Here is a 9,951-nt window from a genome sequence, read left to right as displayed (position 1 = left end):
AAAAAGCACCTGTTCTTTATCTCTTTACCTGCAATTTTTAAGAAAAGATAATTTCTTTTGTCTGGGGCATGTCTACCAGGGGAAATTAATTACGATAGCTATTCTGGATTAATTCTCCACACAGATGCTGGGTTAATACCAAACAGTAAAAGGTCATTCTTATTCCAGAATTGGAGTGTATACATAAGGGAAATAGTCTTGCAGACTTGTTCCACATTCTGTTCATGCCTGAGTTTAATCCAGATTCATTTCCTTACAGGTGTCCTGAAAAAAAAGGTGGTTGTTTTTTTTTTTTGTTAGGAAAAGGACTTCATAGTAGTTCCTCTAAACCTGGGTCTGAACGGCAAGAAAAGGAGAATTACCGGTGTATTGATTTAAACTTTTTTCCTGGTATTTACTACTTCAGTTCTTATCTAGTTATACTTCTGGAGTTATTGAGCATCAGGATGCTTGGAGCTACATACAACAGACAGCTCTGCACTGAACCCATCAGAAAAAAAAAAGTAAGTGAAAACAATAAAATTATGTTCCCTGGAACAGATCTATAACAAAAATAATATTAAAATCATAGCTGAAGTTTGGTGTGATAGTAATGCATCACAGCTGAGACTGTGATTTCCCTGTCCACACCTGTACTTATCTGTAAAATCTGTGAAATTGCTGAACCGTTTATTGTCTGAGACTCTGACAGGTTCTTTCTCTCTTTGTTAACATAAATGACCACTTGGTACAGGGACCAGATTCCCATATTAGTTACATGATTATTGTCTAGCATATTGTAGCTTAACCCAACTTTCCCTCCCCCTTTCCCCTCAGACAAAAAGCCTCTAAAAACCTATGGGAAATCAGGTGAGAAACTGTGTTAGAGAAAATCAGTTCATATATATACAGACTAACAACCTTTTGACCTTTCTTGCCAGAATACACGCGATAAGGGTAATTGCCAGCACTGTTATTTGTTCTCATTTTATTAAGTCTGTTTTTACAATAGGTGTTAGAGATAAGTACTCTGATGGCTATTTCTCCAGATGTCTGGTTTAAATGTACCATAAAACACACTATATGGTGTATCCATTAACACCATATAGTGACGAGAATAGCAGATTAACATTAAACACTGTGTTAAAGGGGAAAATATTTCTAAATTGCATTTGCTTGGGTTAGTCACAGCAACTGGAAATAATTAAAACTGAAACAATTAAAAAAAGATATCCTTCTATACACAGTTTGATTTTTTTCTTTTCTTCCATTTCTTTTTTTAATTCCAGGTTGCTTTTGGAGTCAGAATAGTCAGGTTTGGTGAGTCTGGTGCTATGCACAGAGCGAATATGTTTGTGCTTCCAGAGCTGGGAAGGAAGCACAGACATTCTGTCTCTGTGCCCTCCCCGCTCCCTCATTATGCACAGATGCTTTCTGCCTTTGCATGTTAGGTTATTTTATACACGAGGTACATGCACAGCACCACGATGGATGCACACAGCTGTTAAAAACTCAAGAGTTTTTCTGTGTTTTTACTATTGCTGCTCTAAATTTTCACCTTTGAAAGGCTCTTATGTATCCCAAACCTAACCGTTGGACCTACACTGCAGAGAAACAACTCAGCCTTTTAGCCCCTGGAAAGAGTCAATAGTCTTTAATTCTAAGAACTCATAATGCTTTTTATGAAGCACACTTTCATGTGTTCTTCCAAACATTATCTCTCCTCTTTTGCTCCCCCAGCAAAACACTGAACACTTCATACTTTCTGTGTGCAACACTTTATTGCCACCACCGCCATCCTGGTTGTGCCTTTCAGCTTCGGTGTTCTGCTTTGCCTTTTTCTATAACTCCTTAACAATAGTTTCCAGCTACTTATGTCTTTCCTTTTTTTTTCTTCTTACCCCTTTCTTGGATAATTTCTCCTTTCTGTCTCTTCTATCAAGTATTTTGCAACAACAAAAACAGTATCTGATTAGTCCCTGTGATTTCCTCTCCTAGTAACTTGTATAGAGAAAACATACTTTGACAGATACTTCAGGCAGATAATGAGGATTTTGGAGATGGGTGGTCATGTGGTGCTTGAAATCCCTGCTGTAATGAATAACAGCCTTTCCCCAACTGGATGTGTTCCATTTCACTTTGTTTAAATGTCTGTCTCAGCTTCGCAGACTATAGAGTAGGATCGAGTTCCTCTGAAAAGTTTTCAATTATCACCATGTTCCCAAACAATCAAAGCAAAAATGTATCAGGAGGCGGGGGGGAATGCAAACAATTAAAATTTTTATTTCAAAAGTCTTAAACCACTTTGGTTGCTTAACATAGCAAGAAAAGTTATTTGAATGGAGCCTAATGAACTAATTTTGACAGTCCTGTGCTTGTCAAGCATTGTTTTTTAACCCTTTAAATCAATACAGTGCATTGCTTTCATTTCTAAGCAGTGAGGAGAAATAAGTGAAACACTTTAATTGAAAACTGAACTTGTATATTCAGCATAAGAAAAAAAAAAGACAGGGAGCAGAAAATGTTTCCTTTGCATCAGCAGATGATGAAAAGTTTTCTCCTCTTCTGTGAGAACGTGACTTGATTTTCATTCCTCAGTGTCAGTGTATTACATCCATTCACAGTCCTCTAGAAATCTTTTTTTCCCCTCAACTTTGGATGTTTACATTCTTTTTAAACCTCAGGGCATGGGATGGCAGCACAACACCTGCCCTGCAGGAGGCTGGCCCCTGGATTTAAACTACTCAATACAGTGGGGGGGCCTGGCATGAGGAGGGTAATCATGGTAATTGAAACACAGCCCTGTGAGACTGGATGACTGATGGCTGCCTGACTGTGGCTTCAGGAGATGGCCTTCCACAATGTCCCGTCAGGTGAGAGCAGGTGTTGCTTTACTGAAAGGAAAGACTCCAACAGATTAATGTCCTGGTACCTACATGAAGAGATTTGGTAAAAATCTCATCTTCTGTGTTGGTAGATGTTTCCAGCCATATTGTATTGCTTCTCACTAGGGATAAAAACCCACAGGGCTGACACCCAAGTCAGTCAGCACCATTTTGCACCCACGCTCTTCAGCAGGAATGCAGGTATTTGGTGGGTAAAAGAAGGCTCTTGAACTTTATGGAGGTGATCTTTTTTCTTTTCTTGTGCCTCATCCCAAACCCGGGCCTGGGATACTGGCTGGGGCTAGTTTTCTGTGCAGAGTGGCCAGTTGTCATCATCTTGAAAAGCTTCCCAGGGAACAGGAATTAGGAGACGTGATCTAAATTTGACACTGTTTCCTTCTTTCTTTACAGCTCATCATCCTACTCTGTAGTGTTTAGAAGATATTTCCAACACAGTGAAAAGCTATGGTGTAAGATTTTCTTTAATGGATTTCACTGCTGTAATGAGTGGGGCTTATTTTCGCTTGTAGTAGCGTAGGCGTCTCGTGAAACTCCAGTGTTTTCTTGTCAGCTCAGACATTAGGGGAGGTAACATTGGTGTCCTTTCCTCTTGAGCAACTGTCTTGGATACAGCTAACCTTTTCAGCAAAGTTAGATGATTAAAAAACAGAATTATCACAGCTGACACTTGGCCCTGAGATTTTGGGAAGACAAGCAGGGCTTGTTATCAGCTGACTCTAAAAATCAATGTCATGGAGTTGTGAATTCCTGTGCTTATGTGCTTCAGCTTCCCTCAATGCATGGTGACCATTTGTGCCCTTGATGTTGCATGGGCGTGTGCCAAGAGACCAGAGAAGCCACAGAGAGCATGAGAGGAGCTTGAACTCCCCAGGGCCCACAGGTTTATAATAAAAAACAGAGGGTGAATGAATGTAGGTGTACTCAGGTGAAGAGGAGGAAGGGAAAAGAAAGAGAGAAAGAAGGAATAGTTACAGTAAGACAAAGGGGAGTGGATGAAATTACCATGCAACAAAGTGGGAACTGGAGACATAAAACCAGAGAAGAGAACGGATGGGGAAAGACAGAAATTCCTCTATCCTGTGCTGTGACTGCCAAGAACACCACTGTGTCTGCAGTGACAGGGAAAGCTGCAGTTATGCACCCAAAATGCATTGTAGGTACTGGAGGAGGAAGGCCAGTTCTTGCCCTACTTACCCATTTAATATAGAAAGGAAATTTGTGTAGGATTTTAGAGAATGATACTGTTTTGTTCACAACTTTTCTTTAAAACGTTCTTTTGAAGTGGTGCAAATTTTACCTGGTCATGGCAATGTAAAAATAGAGCCTGTAAAGCTAGGCATTTGATGCACTGAAAAATTAGAGGAGCAAACTGCTTCATGCAGAGTGATGAATATAATGCACTCCATTTATAGCTGTTGTGTTTATAATAGGCATGTCTTCAGGATAATAAACCAGGTTTATTAGATAAAGTTACATGCTGTCCATTTTTTGCTGGTGATAGAAGTTGTTAAGGATTCCCTTGTCTTTTTTTAGTATTTCTTGGTGACCAGTACTTCTCACAAAATTCTTGCTGCTGTTCAAATGCAATTAAGATAAGCATTTTGAAACAGGTATCTTCTGGCTTAAAAACAGTAGCAGGGATCAATGTTGGTGCATAAATATAGAAAACTGGCCAGCCTCTGAATTTCCTAACACACAACTGAATGAATCTTTTCCATGTAAACCAATTCTGTAGAATAAAGATTTCATAGTGGCACTGAACACAGCAGTAATAGCTACCTCCTTCATCTCTGTCTTGAAGTCTTGATATCTGGCAGGTTTACCTTGACTTTTAGCAATAAGCTTCTTTCACATAAATATAACTTACCAGGGGTACAAATGGATGTTCAGCAAACACAGAAACAAAGTCAAAACCCACAAACACAAACAAACAGTAGTTGTATGTTTCAGAAAAGCTGTGAGTGTGTTTTAGAAGTATGTGACAACATAAAAAATTTTGTCCTGGTTTGATCATATTGAAAGCTTATAACAGGGACCAGGAAAGTTTCAATGCTGCCCCTAGATACAACTTTATATTGAAGCAACATATTACTGCTCAACAACAAATTAATCTACTGACTCCTCTGCTGTTAGTTCCCCAGACCAATAAGTAGCAGCTGGACCTAACATGGGCCTTTCACATGCTGGAGAATATACCTGCTTTCACCCAGCCAGGGAGGGAGCATTAATACTCTGCTACAGCCAGGAAATCACGTGTGTGCTACCAATTAGGAAACCTTTCATAATGTGGCTTTGCAGCCCATCTGTGATCTGCAGACCTCAGTTTGGGCACCATTATTCTCTACTAATGGCACCTGGGGAGCGGGAGGGATGGAAAACTGTGGGGTTCGAGGGAGCAGAGTCTATTAAATGCTATGGCAACAGGTAGCAAAACAGCTTTCTCCCTTTCTCCCTTACTAATTAGTAGCTGTTAGCATCTGGAGTTGACTGTCTGTTGGTGGATGTAATTTTCTGCACTCCATCTTGTGATGGTGCAAGGAAGCTGAAGGACAATGCAAGGAGCAGTCAAGCCAAGAAGCAAAAGAAATATTAGGAATGAGCTCCTGTACACTTATTTTGCAATACCATGTTAAAAATAAATTAATGCTCCTGGAAGTCTGGGAGTAATGTGCCTAACATAGCACTATTTTCTACCCTGTCTGAATTGTTTTGCTTACATTTTCTGCATTCTTTTGGCAGAAAATAGTCCAATACTGTTCTTCTCACTTGTTTCAAATTTTCAGAAAATGAAATTGCCAATTGAAAAGAAAACTCCCATGGTAGATCTGAGGAAAACCTTTCTCCTTAACTATTGGCAGTCCAAACCCATTGGAAAGGAGAGCTTTCCAGGTAAGCTCTGGCCTGGTGGCATGTTGTCAGAGGACCAGGGAAAGAGCCACAGGCATGGGATTGCCCCTGCCTGTAGGGAGAAGCAGGTTCACTTCCCCAGAGAGTCAGTATTGGAGTCTTTCTTATTACCAAAGCTGAATGTTTTGAGATCACCACCTTTCATATGAGATACGATTATTATTAAATAAACTTGGCCTATGGGGTTCGACATTGTCTGGAGAGAGAGGAGGAAATGTGTCTGAAGATGTAGCGTATTTGCAGAGGCTTCATTTCCTGAGGAAACCAAGCAAAAAAAGAAGAATTTCAAACTTAAATATTGCATATACTTGGTATGTTTGAAGGCAGGAGTGAAATTAGACCACTGTGTTCAACTACATTGATATTTTATGCTTGATTGTATTAATCTCTTTCTTTCAGTGCTCAACTACTACCAAGCTCAACAGAGTTTCCTCACTGACTGGCTAGAGAGGAAAAAAGGAGCTGATACCAGGAGATGACAAAGGAAAGGCCTGTCAGCTGAAACTGTGCCCAGGACGTAGTGCAATGTTTCAGGGATTCTATACAAAATTAAACGGGGTGATTGCTATTCATTAGTTAACTACCAGGGCTTGCCAGGTACCACCCTGACATGCTACAAAAAGAGCAATAATTGTTGTAAAGGGCTGGTGGTCCAAAGCACTTTCAACCTTCTGCCTGCTTCAGAAGCTGAGAGACTGCAGTACAAGTTAGTTACGTCCCTTTGTAAGACTTTACAAAAACCTGTGCATTATATATGAACCTAATCTGCACAAATTTATTCATGGATTTGTTTCTATTGTAAGAAGTTCCTGTTACGCATATACTCATTTGCAGAATGTAGGCTGTCATTCTGGCTTGTCATGATATATGCCAAAGTGCAACCCTCCAAGTTACATCAGTTCTTTGTCAGCCGATGGACAATTTCTAGTGATTTAATAAGTGCAGTTCTGATTACTCATGTACTTAGGTTTTCTTTTGCTGCTTTATGTGGGTTTTGAGTTTGGATGAACAATGCAGCAGCTCTGCAGGAAGTTAGATATAATGAAAAACTAAGAAAATTGGAATTTCTTCTAAAATGAGAAATTGCAGATTATTTATTAGGTAAACAATATGGCTCAAGAGAAGTAGGCCATTTCCATTTTTAACTGTGCCTAAATAGAAGCTCCAAGGTTCAAATATCATCAGCTTTGCAGAAACAGATTTTAATTTCCCCCTGTGTTTTTAATTTGTGTACCAGCTTGACCTTGAAGGCCTGCCAAAGATATAAAACTATCTTCTGAAAATGCCGGAGAAATTATAAAAGCTATGGGAGCTAGGTGATGATGGGCATTTGAAAATCCCATGTATACCCATCTACATTTTTAGGCACCTAAAAGAAAAATCTATCTTCAAATCTGCAAAGCAATCAGTTGCTCATTGGATCTCTGTGATGGCAGATTTAAAGATCTGCAGGTGCACTAATAAGAAATCAGCAGGATCTGAAGCAACATGAATAGCTGTGTTATATGAAAGAACTGAAATGGTAAACTGGCATAGGCTGCAGGAATGAGTCAGAGAAAAAGTGTCTGGTGAAGCTTGAGGAGCAGAAGCTCCATAGGGACCATAAGGAAATATTTGATTTGGCATGGTTTTGATGCTCTTTTTCTGTTATCATTACTGTTTGGGTCATATGTTTTACACTAGATAATCTTATAATTTTTTTCCCAGACCAGATTCAGAGGTTCAATGGATGGCAGTGGATTAAACACAATTGACACACATGATAAAGCAATACAGCAGTAATTGTGGTTTTTTTTTTTAAACTGTGCTGTTGAGAAGAAAGGCTTGGGATTCAGGCATTGTCTGTGAGACATGCAGATTATAGAGGGGAGAAAAAGTCTATAGAAACCATACCAAAATAGTCTTAATTACTACACTGGTTTGTAGTGCCCAAGTCATTGAGAAGGATAAGAATGGCAGAGAAAGTGCAAACAAAATGAAGGTGAAGGAACACAAAATTAATTCTGTTTTCCCTTATCTCCAAGTCCTGCCTGTGGTTTCTCTACCTTAAAAAGATATTCTTGAAGTACCATTTCATTCAACGGATACATGATACCTATATCAAAGGCAGCCTAATACTTTGCAGGACTAAGTTAGATATTCCCAGCTGCAGGGTTTTTCTGTCTGTGATTATGGAAATTCATTTGTACTGCTTTTTTAGCTCAGTGGCCCATTGTGCTTGCTCTAGTTTTTTAGCCTGCAAGAACAATGACAGTCATTTTATGAGAATGAGGTTGTAAATCACTTACTTTTGCACTTCAGTGTCTTCCCCCAGCGTTCTCTGAGAGCATCCGAGAGAGCTTCGGCCTGGAGGACATTACTTCACTGCTCTGTCCCTACAAGTGCCACTGGCGTCTCATTGGTTTTAATTTGTCTGTGTGTTAAAGATAGTTTTTCTGAATTTCCAGTCACTGTCGCTTTGCAGTGCTCTTTAAAATATATGTAGAAAGGAATTACCTCTTGCCCAGAATGACATACAAACTTGAGAAGCAATTTTGGATTTCCTTCATTAATGTATTCTGATGTGGGTTTTAAAAATCCTATTTAAAATAAACTAAATCAGTGAAAACCAAGTAAATGATCTCGAAGTCTGGCGTGTGTTTACACTGTCTGTGGAACAATTAAAAGGATTTTCCAGGAGATACTGTTTTATTAATATTCAATGCGTCAGTCATGCCAAACAATGAAAGGCAGCTAGAGAATAGCCCAAGTTGGAGAAAATCTGGTAATTATACAACTATAAATGACAAACTTTATTATTCTTGTAATTGAGAGCTCTTTAAATTATTTTTAGCTTCTTTTTTGATGGCAGAGACACAGAATTTTAGACAGTTTGTTCAATATATTATTGCTTCTTATATCTATGAGGTCTTCCTACCTTCTGATTTGCTTTGTATATTGATTTATAGATGGAAATGAACCATCTCTGTTTGCTTTAATTTAACCAAAGAGGCACAGCAGGTCTGACTATGGTTTGAATGCATGATAAACTTTTAGAGGGAATCGCACATGCAGTCAGAATTTAGGATTAAATGGTGTGCTGCAGGACTTGTCATTTATTACCATTTTTTATTTACTGTGCCATTTTGATATGTCCTGTACCAGAGCTGCAGGTAGATAAGCAATAACTTTGTGAACTGTGATGCTCAAATGCATGGGCATTTCTTAAAATTTTAATAGAGAAGTGTTGTAGTTGTTACAATCTTACTATATTTACTAGAAAAAGCAGGAATAGTAGACCTATAGCAGGGCTCAGTCAATCTGGGAAGTTAAATTCTGCTTTCTTGGAGAATTTAACTGCACAATCTTACACTGCAGGGACATTTTTCGCATTCCATTTACTTGATTTTATTTACTTATTTTTTAAAACCAGAAGTGAGAAGAGACAGAACTGTCGTTGCTTAATATTATTATATGGACATAACCATTAGCCCTCACGGAGGTTAGTTGTAAGGAACAGCTAAGTTGTCCTGTAGAACCAGGGCCTGAAAATACCATCAGCCTCTGCTGCAAACACCAGCACATGGCATCAGCCAGAGCAAAAGCATATGCTTTGTGTGTAAGGTGAGAGGGATTTGCAGCCTCCTGTGGCTGCAATGGTGTCTGCATGAGAAGCAGAGGAAGAAGAGAGAAGTGTTGGCTGGTGAAGGATGAAGGAGAGAGAAGGAGCACAAAATGGACTAAACAAGTCTTGAGTGCACAGACCCAAGGGAAGCTACCAGAGAGAGCTTTTTTTGGCTGGGTGGGAACAGAGGTGGGTCCTAACATCCTCCAAAGAGAATCTCTCCAGGGGGGCAGTGTACAGCCTGGGCTCCTGCCTGGGAGCTCTCCTGTGCTCTGCATGGGGAGTTGCCCAGCACCAACCACTACGCCAAAGGTAGACAGAGCTGTGAATTTAACTGACGTCTCCACAGTCCACGTGAACCTGGAGTGCTAAGACTACAGCTAATCTGCTGCAGCCTTCTTAGGAGTAAAGCTGAGTTATTTCAGAAGCGTAATAGACCTTGAGTGGAGGTTTATTTCTCTCGACACATGATGGTTTTTAGTACATTTGTAAGCCTTTGCTTAGGCACTCAGTTAACTCTGACTTAAAGTGGAGTCACTGACAGTTTTTTGGCAC

General features: G+C 39.6%; 1 long non-coding RNA gene across 1 annotated transcript; it reads left to right on the top strand.

Moving 5' to 3' along the window:
• Positions 1 to 1,474: 1,474 nt before the first annotated feature.
• Positions 1,475 to 8,376, top strand: LOC135314706 (uncharacterized). The gene is made up of 3 exons (XR_010374186.1): positions 1,475 to 3,334; positions 5,669 to 5,774; positions 6,192 to 8,376. It is a non-coding gene; the product is annotated as an uncharacterized LOC135314706 (long non-coding RNA).
• The last annotated feature ends 1,575 nt before the right edge of the window (positions 8,377 to 9,951 follow it).

This window comes from Phalacrocorax carbo, chromosome 1 (genome assembly GCF_963921805.1).
Source record: "Phalacrocorax carbo chromosome 1, bPhaCar2.1, whole genome shotgun sequence".
NCBI lineage: Eukaryota > Metazoa > Chordata > Aves > Suliformes > Phalacrocoracidae > Phalacrocorax > Phalacrocorax carbo.
The sequence above is the reverse complement of the archived record's forward strand: the minus strand, read 5'-3'. Positions and strand labels throughout refer to the sequence as shown.